Raw genomic sequence first — 13,456 nt, forward strand, 5'->3', positions numbered from 1 at the left:
TCCCCAGCTATTATAAAAATCCCATCTGGATGAGCAGTCTGTGATATGCTCATGGCAGTTAGCAGTATGTCCAGTGACACAGTGTTGGCACTCAGTGGTACGTATACAGCCATCACGATAACCAATGTAAACTCCTGCGGCAGATAAAATGGCCGACATCTCACTGTGATGTACTCAACATCTGCTGAAGAATGTGTATCGGTGACGGTTGCATTTGTACAACACTGGTTGTTGGTGTATGCATAGTCCCCCTCCCTTGCTCTTACTGGACTTGCTTGTCCTATCGGCCCGGTGTGCTGTGCGGCCTGCTAACTGAATAGCCTCATCGGGAATCCCAGTGTGAAGCCAGGTCTCAGTGATGAACATTACCGAGCAGTCTCGTACTTCCCTCTGTGCTGCAGTGATCAGCTCCAGTTTGTCCATCTTCTTGCCGAGGGATCTGGCGTTTGCGAGGTAGATGCTGGGCAGAGCAGGCTTGAACGAAGCTTGCCTTAGCGTAGTTAGCATGCCAGCTTGGCAGCCCAGCTTCTGTCTCCTTTCCCTGCACTGCCTCCTGTGTCTGCTTCTCGGTATAGTGATCCACTGGGATCCCGGCAGTTGTATGATCCCCTGTGGGATCTGGTCGTGTTGAAAGTTCACGGTAAAGTCTAATGCACTACATGCCGTTCCAATCTTTAAAAAGATGTTCTCGGCTGTATATGATTTTGCTGACCGACACACAAACAACAACATAACAGAAATCCACCAGAGCAAAGCTGCTGTGTACGTGCGTGTCGCCATTTTACTAAATTAAAAATAAATAAATGCATGCAGAGGTTGCAGCATGGGGGCGGCACGGTGGTGTAGTGGTTAGCGCTGTCGCCTCACAGCAAGAAGGTCCTGGGTTCGAGCCCCGGGGCCGGCAAGGGCCTTTCTGTGTGGAGTTTGCATGTTCTCCCCGTGTCCGCGTGGGTTTCCTCCGGGTGCTCCGGTTTTCCCCACAGTCCAAAGACATGCAGGTTAGGTTAACTGGTGACTCTAAATTGAGCGTAGGTGTGAATGTGAGTGTGAATGGTTGTCTGTGTCTATGTGTCAGCCCTGTGATGACCTGGCGACTTGTCCAGGGTGTACCCCGCCTTTCGCCCGTAGTCAGCTGGGATAGGCTCCAGCTTGCCTGCGACCCTGTAGAAGGATAAAGCGGCTAGAGATAATGAGATGAATGAGATGAGGTTGCAGCATTACCACAGGTATGTCTGCACACAGGAGAGACCCCAAGGTGGATGACAACTGGAAGAACAGCATTGATCAATCACATGCCTACCACTCATGAGGAAGACACTGACTGGTGTTGTAGCCAGCAAGCTCTATGATCACTTGGAGAACCAGGATATCACTGGAGATGAGCAGAAGGGCTGTTGAAAGAGTACAAGGGGAATCAAAGACCATCTTATGCTGGATAAGACCATCCTAAAAGACTAAGACAAGAAAGACAAATTTAGTGATCAGATGGATTGATTATGAGAAAGCATATGACCTGGTACCACATTCATGGATCATAGAGACTATGAAGACAACTGGGATGGCCAACAATGTAGTGAGACTGATAAGCAACAGTATGGGATCTTGGAACACTAGACTAATATTTAGGGGCACATTTGGGAGATGTTAACATGAAAAGAGGTACATTTCAGGATGATTCCCTGTCCCCACTCCTCTTCATTACATCTCCAATTCCACTGTCAATAATCCTCAGGGATGCAGTCCAGGGTTATGAGTTCCGGCAAGGTCGAAATGTCAACCATCTACTGTTAAATGGATGACCTGAAGCTTTATGGAAAAGAAGAAAGCTGATTTAGAAGCACTGGTAAACACTGTCAGGATATTTAGTGAGGACATCAAAATGAAATTTGGATTACAAAAGTGTGGAACACTGGTAATGAAATGTGGGAAGAAAGTAGAGGACGAAGGAATCAGGATGCCAGACGGACAAATAATAGAAGATCTACGAAATGAAGCCTACAAATACCCAGGTGTGCTAGAAGCTGATAAGACCAAGATGAAGGAAATGAAAAATAAATTGAGAACAGATTACTACAGAAAAATCCAGAAAGTTCTAGAATCAAGTCTAAATGGAGAAAACAGCATAAAGGCAATGAATATGTGGGTGGTGGCAGACGTGAGACACACTGCTAGAATTCTCGACTAGACTGTTGATGAGCTGAAAGAGATGGATAGAAAGACAAGGAAGATTATGACTATGAATCGTGCATTACGCCCAAAGGCAGATGTGGATAGACTGCATCTCCAGAGAGAGGAAGATGGCAGAGGTATGATGTCAACTGAAGAGGAAGTTAGGTTGGAGGAGTGCGGTCTGTCGGATTATCTTAAATGATCAAAATGCAACAAGGATGGAGTGATAGACATATTTCTTAAGGACAACAAGCAGGAAGATTTAAGAACAGAACAGAAAAGGAAAAGGCCGGAAGGGTGGAAAGAGAAAGTTCTACATGGACAGTACCTGACAAAGACAGAAGAGATGAACGTCAGCTCTTAGAGATGGCTGAAAACAGGATTTATGAAGAAAGAGACAGAAGGATTGTTAATGGCTGCACAAGACCAGGTATTACCTACACATAACTACAAGGTAACAATAATGAAAGAAGGAGGAACAAAAATGTAGAATGTGTGGTGAAAGAGAGGAGACAATTCTGCATATTCTTGGTGAATGCAGCAAGTTGGCACAGACAGAGTATAAAAAGAGACAAGGCAAAGTGACCATTATGATTCACTGGGAATTATGTGAGAAGTATGGATTCAATCACAGTAAAAAGTGATATGATTACAGAGCAGAACCAGTATTGGAGAATGAAGATACAAAGATACTTTGGAATTTCAACATCAGAACTGACAAAGTGATAGAAGCTCGGAGGCCTGATATTGTTGTAGTAGATAAGAGAAACAGTGAAACGATTACTATTGATGTGGCAGTGCTGGGAGATTTTAGAGTGAAGGATAAGGAGACTGAGAAGATAGCTGAATACTAAGATCTGGCAACTGAGATGAATAAGATGTGACAAACTCAAGCAAAAGTGATCCCAGTAGTGATCGGTGCTTTTGGGGCAAAGTATCTGCTTACTGGAAGGTTAGTTTTGCTGGGAGTACACTCAGAGAGAATAGACAACATCCAACAAGCAGCTCTGTAAGGATCGACACACATCCTGAGGAAAGCCCCGTCCATCCCAGTCTAGTGGTACAAGACAGATGGCGGAGACCAATGACTGACATGTCGTGATATAACCAATAATAATAATAATAATAATAATAATAATGCACAATCATTAAGATTAGTATTAATTTTTTTTAATCATTTTATGATTTTTATCATGTGCATGTTTATTTAATCATTTTAATATCATTTATTTCAGAGATTCTTATTCCAGTTTCTGTCTGGTAACAGCTTCAGGAAAGTAAAGCTGTCTCAATGCAATCCTCTCCACATCAGCACAAACAGGAGAAAACATTCAAATCACAACATACAAGTAAAAAAATTAAACCCCTTTAACTAAACTCCAGACACAACACTGAAGTTAGTTTTGTTTGTTTTGGACAAATTACATTCCTGACCAGATTAAACTCCTTCAGTATCTCAGTGAGGTTCAGCTGATGAGAACAAAGTTACTGAGAAACTTACCGAGCGACAATTAAATTAAAAGGAAGACAAGACTCTTATGATGAGCATCAATTTAGTAATTAATCAATAATTATCTGCACACACTGTACCGTTTCACTGTAAGGGGCGGAGTTCCAAATGAGTCCTGATTGTGTGTGTAGTGAGTAAACGGCGCTAGTTTATATCCCGTGTAGCGCACTACAGAGTGTGTAAACGGCACTAGTTTATATCCCGTGTAGCGCGCTACAGAGTGTGTAAAGGGCACTAGTTTATATCCCGTGTAGTGCGCTACAGAGTGTGTAAAGGGCACTAGTTTATATCCCGTGTAGTGCGCTACAGAGTGTGTAAAGGGCACTAGTTTATATCCCGTGTAGCGCGCTACGGAGCGTGTAAACGGCACTAGTTTATATCCCGTGTAGTGCGCTACAGAGTGTGTAAACGGCACTAGTTTATATCCCGTGTAGTGCGCTACAGAGTGTGTAAACGGCACTAGTTTATATCCCGTGTAGTGCGCTACAGAGCGTGTAAACGGCACTAGTTTATATCCCGTGTAGTGCGCTACGGAGCGTGTAAACGGCACTAGTTTATATCCCGTGTAGTGCGCTACAGAGCGTGTAAAGGGCACTAGTTTATATCCCGTGTAGTGCGCTACAGAGCGTGTAAACGGCACTAGTTTATATCCCGTGTAGTGCGCTACAGAGCGTGTAAACGGCACTAGTTTATATCCTGTGTAGTGCGCTACAGAGCGTGTAAACGGCACTAGTTTATATCCCGTGTAGCGCGCTACAGAGCGTGTAAACGGCACTAGTTTATATCCCGTGTAGCGCGCTACAGAGCGTGTAAACGGCACTAGTTTATATCCCGTGTAGCGCGCTACAGAGCGTGTAAACGGCACTAGTTTATATCCCGTGTAGTGCGCTACAGAGTGTGTAAACGGCACTAGTTTATATCCCGTGTAGTGCGCTACAGAGTGTGTAAACGGCACTAGTTTATATCCCGTGTAGTGCGCTACGGAGCGTGTAAACGGCACTAGTTTATATCCCGTGTAGTGCGCTACGGAGCGTGTAAACGGCACTAGTTTATATCCCGTGTAGCGCGCTACAGAGCGTGTAAACGGCACTAGTTTATATCCCGTGTAGCGCGCTACAGAGCGTGTAAACGGCACTAGTTTATATCCCGTGTAGTGCGCTACAGAGCGTGTAAACGGCACTAGTTTATATCCCGTGTAGCGCGCTACAGAGCGTGTAAACGGCACTAGTTTATATCCCGTGTAGCGCGCTACAGAGTGTGTAAACGGCACTAGTTTATATCCTGTGTAGTGCGCTACAGAGTGTGTAAACGGCACTAGTTTATATCCCGTGTAGCGCGCTACAGAGTGTGTAAAGGGCACTAGTTTATATCCTGTGTAGTGCGCTACAGAGCGTGTAAACGGCACTAGTTTATATCCTGTGTAGTGCGCTACAGAGCGTGTAAAGGGCACTAGTTTATATCCCGTGTAGTGCGCTACAGAGTGTGTAAACGGCACTAGTTTATATCCCGTGTAGCGCGCTACAGAGTGTGTAAACGGCACTAGTTTATATCCCGTGTAGTGCGCTACAGAGCGTGTAAAGGGCACTAGTTTATATCCCGTGTAGTGCGCTACAGAGCGTGTAAAGGGCACTAGTTTATATCCCGTGTAGTGCGCTACAGAGTGTGTAAACGGCACTAGTTTATATCCCGTGTAGTGCGCTACAGAGCGTGTAAACGGCACTAGTTTATATCCCGTGTAGCGCGCTACAGAGTGTGTAAACGGCACTAGTTTATATCCCGTGTAGTGCGCTACAGAGTGTGTAAAGGGCACTAGTTTATATCCCGTGTAGCGCGCTACAGAGTGTGTAAACGGCACTAGTTTATATCCTGTGTAGTGCGCTACAGAGTGTGTAAAGGGCACTAGTTTATATCCCGTGTAGTGCGCTACAGAGTGTGTAAACGGCACTAGTTTATATCCCGTGTAGCGCGCTACAGAGTGTGTAAACGGCACTAGTTTATATCCCGTGTAGTGCGCTACAGAGCGTGTAAAGGGCACTAGTTTATATCCCGTGTAGTGCGCTACAGAGCGTGTAAAGGGCACTAGTTTATATCCCGTGTAGTGCGCTACAGAGTGTGTAAACGGCACTAGTTTATATCCCGTGTAGTGCGCTACAGAGCGTGTAAACGGCACTAGTTTATATCCCGTGTAGCGCGCTACAGAGTGTGTAAACGGCACTAGTTTATATCCCGTGTAGCGCGCTACAGAGTGTGTAAACGGCACTAGTTTATATCCCGTGTAGCGCGCTACAGAGTGTGTAAACGGCACTAGTTTATATCCCGTGTAGTGCGCTACAGAGTGTGTAAACGGCACTAGTTTATATCCCGTGTAGCGCGCTACAGAGTGTGTAAACGGCACTAGTTTATATCCCGTGTAGCGCGCTACAGAGCGTGTAAACGGCACTAGTTTATATCCTGTGTAGTGCGCTACAGAGTGTGTAAACGGCACTAGTTTATATCCCGTGTAGTGCGCTACAGAGTGTGTAAACGGCACTAGTTTATATCCCGTGTAGCGCGCTACAGAGCGTGTAAACGGCACTAGTTTATATCCTGTGTAGTGCGCTACAGAGTGTGTAAACGGCACTAGTTTATATCCCGTGTAGTGCGCTACAGAGTGTGTAAACGGCACTAGTTTATATCCCGTGTAGCGCGCTACAGAGCGTGTAAAGGGCACTAGTTTATATCCTGTGTAGTGCGCTACAGAGCGTGTAAAGGGCACTAGTTTATATCCCGTGTAGCGCGCTACAGAGCGTGTAAAGGGCACTAGTTTATATCCTGTGTAGTGCGCTACAGAGTGTGTAAACGGCACTAGTTTATATCCCGTGTAGCGCGCTACAGAGCGTGTAAACGGCACTAGTTTATATCCCGTGTAGCGCGCTACAGAGCGTGTAAACGGCACTAGTTTATATCCCGTGTAGCGCGCTACAGAGTGTGTAAACGGCACTAGTTTATATCCTGTGTAGTGCGCTACAGAGCGTGTAAACGGCACTAGTTTATATCCCGTGTAGCGCGCTACAGAGCGTGTAAACGGCACTAGTTTATATCCCGTGTAGCGCGCTACAGAGCGTGTAAACGGCACTAGTTTATATCCCGTGTAGTGCGCTACAGAGCGTGTAAACGGCACTAGTTTATATCCCGTGTAGCGCGCTACAGAGTGTGTAAACGGCACTAGTTTATATCCTGTGTAGTGCGCTACAGAGCGTGTAAACGGCACTAGTTTATATCCTGTGTAGTGCGCTACAGAGCGTGTAAACGGCACTAGTTTATATCCCGTGTAGCGCGCTACAGAGTGTGTAAAGGGCACTAGTTTATATCCCGTGTAGCGCGCTACAGAGTGTGTAAAGGGCACTAGTTTATATCCCGTGTAGCGCGCTACAGAGTGTGTAAAGGGCACTAGTTTATATCCCGTGTAGCGCGCTACAGAGTGTGTAAAGGGCACTAGTTTATATCCCGTGTAGTGCGCTACAGAGTGTGTAAAGGGCACTAGTTTATATCCTGTGTAGTGCGCTACAGAGTGTGTAAACGGCACTAGTTTATATCCTGTGTAGTGCGCTACAGAGCGTGTAAAGGGCACTAGTTTATATCCCGTGTAGCGCGCTACAGAGTGTGTAAAGGGCACTAGTTTATATCCCGTGTAGTGCGCTACAGAGTGTGTAAAGGGCACTAGTTTATATCCTGTGTAGTGCGCTACAGAGTGTGTAAACGGCACTAGTTTATATCCTGTGTAGTGCGCTACAGAGCGTGTAAACGGCACTAGTTTATATCCTGTGTAGTGCGCTACAGAGCGTGTAAACGGCACTAGTTTATATCCCGTGTAGCGCGCTACAGAGTGTGTAAAGGGCACTAGTTTATATCCCGTGTAGCGCGCTACAGAGTGTGTAAAGGGCACTAGTTTATATCCCGTGTAGCGCGCTACAGAGTGTGTAAAGGGCACTAGTTTATATCCCGTGTAGTGCGCTACAGAGTGTGTAAAGGGCACTAGTTTATATCCTGTGTAGCGCGCTACAGAGTGTGTAAACGGCACTAGTTTATATCCTGTGTAGTGCGCTACAGAGCGTGTAAACGGCACTAGTTTATATCCTGTGTAGTGCGCTACAGAGCGTGTAAACGGCACTAGTTTATATCCCGTGTAGTGCGCTACAGAGTGTGTAAAGGGCACTAGTTTATATCCCGTGTAGTGCGCTACAGAGTGTGTAAAGGGCACTAGTTTATATCCCGTGTAGCGCGCTACAGAGTGTGTAAAGGGCACTAGTTTATATCCCGTGTAGCGCGCTACAGAGTGTGTAAAGGGCACTAGTTTATATCCCGTGTAGTGCGCTACAGAGTGTGTAAAGGGCACTAGTTTATATCCTGTGTAGTGCGCTACAGAGTGTGTAAACGGCACTAGTTTATATCCTGTGTAGTGCGCTACAGAGCGTGTAAACGGCACTAGTTTATATCCTGTGTAGCGCGCTACAGAGTGTGTAAAGGGCACTAGTTTATATCCCGTGTAGCGCGCTACAGAGTGTGTAAAGGGCACTAGTTTATATCCCGTGTAGTGCGCTACAGAGTGTGTAAAGGGCACTAGTTTATATCCTGTGTAGTGCGCTACAGAGTGTGTAAACGGCACTAGTTTATATCCTGTGTAGTGCGCTACAGAGTGTGTAAAGGGCACTAGTTTATATCCCGTGTAGCGCGCTACAGAGTGTGTAAAGGGCACTAGTTTATATCCTGTGTAGTGCGCTACAGAGTGTGTAAACGGCACTAGTTTATATCCTGTGTAGTGCGCTACAGAGTGTGTAAAGGGCACTAGTTTATATCCTGTGTAGTGCGCTACAGAGTGTGTAAACGGCACTAGTTTATATCCTGTGTAGTGCGCTACAGAGTGTGTAAAGGGCACTAGTTTATATCCCGTGTAGCGCGCTACAGAGTGTGTAAAGGGCACTAGTTTATATCCCGTGTAGTGCGCTACAGAGTGTGTAAAGGGCACTAGTTTATATCCTGTGTAGTGCGCTACAGAGTGTGTAAAGGGCACTAGTTTATATCCTGTGTAGTGCGCTACAGAGTGTGTAAAGGGCACTAGTTTATATCCTGTGTAGTGCGCTACAGAGCGTGTAAACGGCACTAGTTTATATCCCGTGTAGTGCGCTACAGAGCGTGTAAAGGGCACTAGTTTATATCCCGTGTAGTGCGCTACAGAGTGTGTAAACGGCACTAGTTTATATCCCGTGTAGTGCGCTACAGAGTGTGTAAAGGGCACTAGTTTATATCCTGTGTAGTGCGCTACAGAGCGTGTAAAGGGCACTAGTTTATATCCCGTGTAGCGCGCTACAGAGTGTGTAAAGGGCACTAGTTTATATCCTGTGTAGTGCGCTACAGAGTGTGTAAAGGGCACTAGTTTATATCCCGTGTAGCGCGCTACAGAGTGTGTAAACGGCACTAGTTTATATCCTGTGTAGTGCGCTACAGAGTGTGTAAAGGGCACTAGTTTATATCCCGTGTAGCGCGCTACAGAGTGTGTAAAGGGCACTAGTTTATATCCCGTGTAGTGCGCTACAGAGTGTGTAAAGGGCACTAGTTTATATCCTGTGTAGTGCGCTACAGAGTGTGTAAAGGGCACTAGTTTATATCCTGTGTAGTGCGCTACAGAGCGTGTAAACGGCACTAGTTTATATCCTGTGTAGTGCGCTACAGAGTGTGTAAAGGGCACTAGTTTATATCCCGTGTAGTGCGCTACAGAGTGTGTAAACGGCACTAGTTTATATCCCGTGTAGTGCGCTACAGAGTGTGTAAAGGGCACTAGTTTATATCCCGTGTAGTGCGCTACAGAGTGTGTAAAGGGCACTAGTTTATATCCCGTGTAGTGCGCTACAGAGTGTGTAAAGGGCACTAGTTTATATCCTGTGTAGTGCGCTACAGAGTGTGTAAAGGGCACTAGTTTATATCCCGTGTAGCGCGCTACAGAGTGTGTAAAGGGCACTAGTTTATATCCCGTGTAGTGCGCTACAGAGCGTGTAAAGGGCACTAGTTTATATCCTGTGTAGCGCGCTACAGAGCGTGTAAAGGGCACTAGTTTATATCCTGTGTAGTGCGCTACAGAGTGTGTAAAGGGCACTAGTTTATATCCTGTGTAGTGCGCTACAGAGCGTGTAAACGGCACTAGTTTATATCCTGTGTAGTGCGCTACAGAGCGTGTAAAGGGCACTAGTTTATATCCTGTGTAGTGCGCTACAGAGCGTGTAAACGGCACTAGTTTATATCCTGTGTAGTGCGCTACAGAGTGTGTAAAGGGCACTAGTTTATATCCTGTGTAGTGCGCTACAGAGTGTGTAAAGGGCACTAGTTTATATCCCGTGTAGCGCGCTACAGTGTGTGTAAAGGGCACTAGTTTATATCCCGTGTAGCGCGCTACAGAGTGTGTAAAGGGCACTAGTTTATATCCCGTGTAGTGCGCTACAGAGTGTGTAAAGGGCACTAGTTTATATCCCGTGTAGTGCGCTACAGAGTGTGTAAAGGGCACTAGTTTATATCCTGTGTAGTGCGCTACAGAGTGTGTAAACGGCACTAGTTTATATCCTGTGTAGTGCGCTACAGAGCGTGTAAACGGCACTAGTTTATATCCTGTGTAGTGCGCTACAGAGCGTGTAAACGGCACTAGTTTATATCCCGTGTAGTGCGCTACAGAGTGTGTAAAGGGCACTAGTTTATATCCCGTGTAGTGCGCTACAGAGTGTGTAAAGGGCACTAGTTTATATCCTGTGTAGTGCGCTACAGAGTGTGTAAACGGCACTAGTTTATATCCTGTGTAGTGCGCTACAGAGCGTGTAAACGGCACTAGTTTATATCCCGTGTAGTGCGCTACAGAGTGTGTAAAGGGCACTAGTTTATATCCCGTGTAGTGCGCTACAGAGCGTGTAAACGGCACTAGTTTATATCCCGTGTAGTGCGCTACAGAGTGTGTAAAGGGCACTAGTTTATATCCCGTGTAGTGCGCTACAGAGCGTGTAAAGGGCACTAGTTTATATCCTGTGTAGTGCGCTACAGAGTGTGTAAAGGGCACTAGTTTATATCCCGTGTAGTGCGCTACAGAGTGTGTAAAGGGCACTAGTTTATATCCCGTGTAGTGCGCTACAGAGTGTGTAAAGGGCACTAGTTTATATCCCGTGTAGTGCGCTACAGAGTGTGTAAAGGGCACTAGTTTATATCCCGTGTAGTGCGCTACAGAGTGTGTAAAGGGCACTAGTTTATATCCTGTGTAGTGCGCTACAGAGTGTGTAAAGGGCACTAGTTTATATCCTGTGTAGTGCGCTACAGAGTGTGTAAAGGGCACTAGTTTATATCCTGTGTAGTGCGCTACAGAGTGTGTAAAGGGCACTAGTTTATATCCTGTGTAGTGCGCTACAGAGTGTGTAAAGGGCACTAGTTTATATCCTGTGTAGTGCGCTACAGAGCGTGTAAACGGCACTAGTTTATATCCTGTGTAGTGCGCTACAGAGTGTGTAAAGGGCACTAGTTTATATCCTGTGTAGTGCGCTACAGAGTGTGTAAACGGCACTAGTTTATATCCTGTGTAGTGCGCTACAGAGTGTGTAAACGGCACTAGTTTATATCCTGTGTAGTGCACTAGCATAGGAAGTAGAATCCCATTTGGGACTGAGCCACTGTTAGCCGAGTTGAACTTACCTTGATGTTTCCAGCAGAACGCAGTTAACCACCTCAAATCCCCCACAACGGATCAGATGGAACTGTGGGGGTAAAACCCTGTCAGAAAGAGTTTAATGGAAAGATGATTAGTAGAGTCGGAGAGCTCAGCTCATCAATCAGCAAAACTGCCGCACGGCTTCTTCTATTTCTCTCAATGTGTGGCGGATCGCGACCGAGACGCCCACAGCGACCCCTACTGGAGCTCCACACTCATCACAGCAGGGCAGAAAGGGGAATTAAACTCGACCCCTACTGGAGCTCCACACTCATCACGGCAGGGCAGAAAGGGGAATTAAACTCGACCCCTACTGGAGCTCCACACTCATCACAGCAGGGCAGAAAGGGGAATTAAACTCAACTAAGCTAAAAAATAAATCAACACCATCTCCCCCGTTGTTCCAGCAGGACAATGACCCCGTGCACTATAAAGGCTTCTAAAAGGTCCTGAATTCACCCCACTGATCTGAGTAGCAGGACTTCTTTAAAGCTGCTGTGGCTATAAAATGTCCCCAGTGTTCTTGTTTGTTGAGCTCAGTCGGCTCGTTCGCTAAAGTGAGCCCAGTTTCTGACAGGATTCTGAGTGAACACACATCTGTCCCAGTAATACAGCGACTTACTTAATCATCATCATCATCATTATTATTATTATAAAATGAGCTGTTCGGAAGTAACAGGGACAGAAGAGAATCTTCAGAAGTAGATTTCAGTAGATTCAGTAGAAACAAGAGGAGTTTGACTGACCACTGTCCTTCACATGAAAACCAACCATTATTATTTTGTAAGTACACAGTGAGGACACAGGACCAAAAACATGCCGGAAGATTGAATTGTGATCGCTCCCTTGTTTTCTTTGTCCATGCTATATTTTATCTATACATCACACAAACTGTTCTGCACTGGCATTGTAGAACTTGCAAGTTTCCTTCTTACTAATAATTTTTGAGTTTTACAACCAGTTATTTTTTACAAATTTCAGGTACTGCCATCAGTATGAGGATCACAGTATGAGGCTCACTCTTCTTTTTTGGTCAGTTTCCCATCGTAAAAAATTTTTTTAAGCTATTTTTGATTGGATGAACTTGACTTTCATAATTATTTGTTTAATTAATGCCATTCATGCCACTAATGGCTTTCCATTATGTGTATGTAATAAAAAATATATATAAAACATTACATTACACACACCCCTCATTTCCTATCTTTTCTCATTCACTCCGTGTACTGCTGTTTGTACATTTAAATACAGCACCCGAAGAAGATCCCCATGTGGGATGGAAAATTTGCTATCGGGAACTGGCTTTTTGTTAGTTTATATTTAGTGCCGTTCCTGATGCCATTTCAGTGTTACATATTTATTTTTTAAATATATTTTATATTACACTTATTTTATATTAGACTTTTTTTTATATTGGATGTACCACTTGGAGTTGCACTGAAATTTCATTGTATAGCTGTGCAATGACAATAAAGGCATTCAAATCCAATAAAACACACAGTATTTTAACTTTACTGTTTGATTACCTAATTTTCCTAGTTGGTCATTTCATAATTTAGGTAAATGATCCACAACAAGTTTATGTCCATCAGATATTTTGTCAAAATACCAGACATCCATTTCATTTTTCTATTTATAAAAACTATTACAGTGTTATGACAATTGTTTAATTTCATTGCAATACTGGCATCCTAGAGCTTTCTTTTCATCATTGTTTGATCGAAACACATTCTCCTATCTGGTCAAATCCTGACTTCTTAAATCAACAAAACACACAATTTCTTTTAGATCATGCCTATCCAAGAATACAACAACTATCTGAACACATTGTCTTTGAATTATAGGAGTCTGAGATTAGATATGATCTCATCGGTGTCTTACATCCTCAATATGTCCAACTTGGAGATGTAATGATCAAAACAAAATCTTTAAAAACTCCTTCAGTAATGAGTGAACCTGAAATGGCTTGGAGCACACATCATCTTCCACACGGTCTAGAAGTTCATAGTGATGGAAACCCCACTGCTCCTTCCAATACACAGCAAGAAATGTATACAAAACAT

The 13,456-nt window shown here is 44.7% G+C and overlaps 1 long non-coding RNA gene across 1 annotated transcript; it reads right to left on the minus strand.

Annotated features, from left to right (window-relative positions):
- Window positions 1–1,399: 1,399 nt before the first annotated feature.
- Window positions 1,400–11,630, minus strand: LOC132885552 (uncharacterized). Its single transcript, XR_009654603.1, has 3 exons — window positions 11,378–11,630; window positions 3,116–3,223; window positions 1,400–1,806 (listed from the first exon to the last, which is right to left on the minus strand). It is a non-coding gene; the product is annotated as an uncharacterized LOC132885552 (long non-coding RNA).
- Window positions 11,631–13,456: the final 1,826 nt, after the last annotated feature.

This window comes from Neoarius graeffei, chromosome 4 (assembly GCF_027579695.1).
Source record: "Neoarius graeffei isolate fNeoGra1 chromosome 4, fNeoGra1.pri, whole genome shotgun sequence".
NCBI lineage: Eukaryota > Metazoa > Chordata > Actinopteri > Siluriformes > Ariidae > Neoarius > Neoarius graeffei.